Source organism: Dendrobium catenatum, unplaced genomic scaffold (assembly GCF_001605985.2).
Source record: "Dendrobium catenatum unplaced genomic scaffold, ASM160598v2 fragScaff_scaffold_1221, whole genome shotgun sequence".
NCBI lineage: Eukaryota > Viridiplantae > Streptophyta > Magnoliopsida > Asparagales > Orchidaceae > Dendrobium > Dendrobium catenatum.
In genome coordinates this window covers 548,818-549,329 of record NW_021319683.1, presented here as the reverse complement: position 1 = coordinate 549,329, position 512 = coordinate 548,818, and positions in this window count along the sequence as shown.

Genomic DNA, 512 nt, shown 5'->3' with positions numbered 1-512 from the left:
TTGCATTGATCGAATGTGCTCGAGTGCACTCGAACAAAAATTGAGGTCAACAAACAGACCCCCAACAGGTGCGGCGAACAACAAGTGAACCGTACGTGTTGGCGTTGACCTCCCTAACTCCAGGGAGATGCAACTTTATGGCCAACTAACGGAACCAGATCAACAAAGAGAAGCTAAAGAAAGTGAATCCCCATCTGCCCAACCAAAGTGGTAGAATAGGAGAAGGAAATCTCATGCTCACATGAGTAGAAATGAAACAAGCTCATAAGAGTCCAAAGGAAATTCAACGATCATCTAGAGAACAAATCTAAGATGATGAGAAGAGAAGGGAATTCAATAATCACTTAAACATAAGTCAAAGGGTGAGAGAAAAAAAAAATCAACAATCACCCGACCATCGGTCCGACGGTGATAAGAAAGGGACAAAGAAAGCACCTTCGCTCGGCCATTGGCCACGAAACAGCGAAGTTCTTACCCGACCATAGGTCTGTCGGTAGAGGAACAGTCACCCG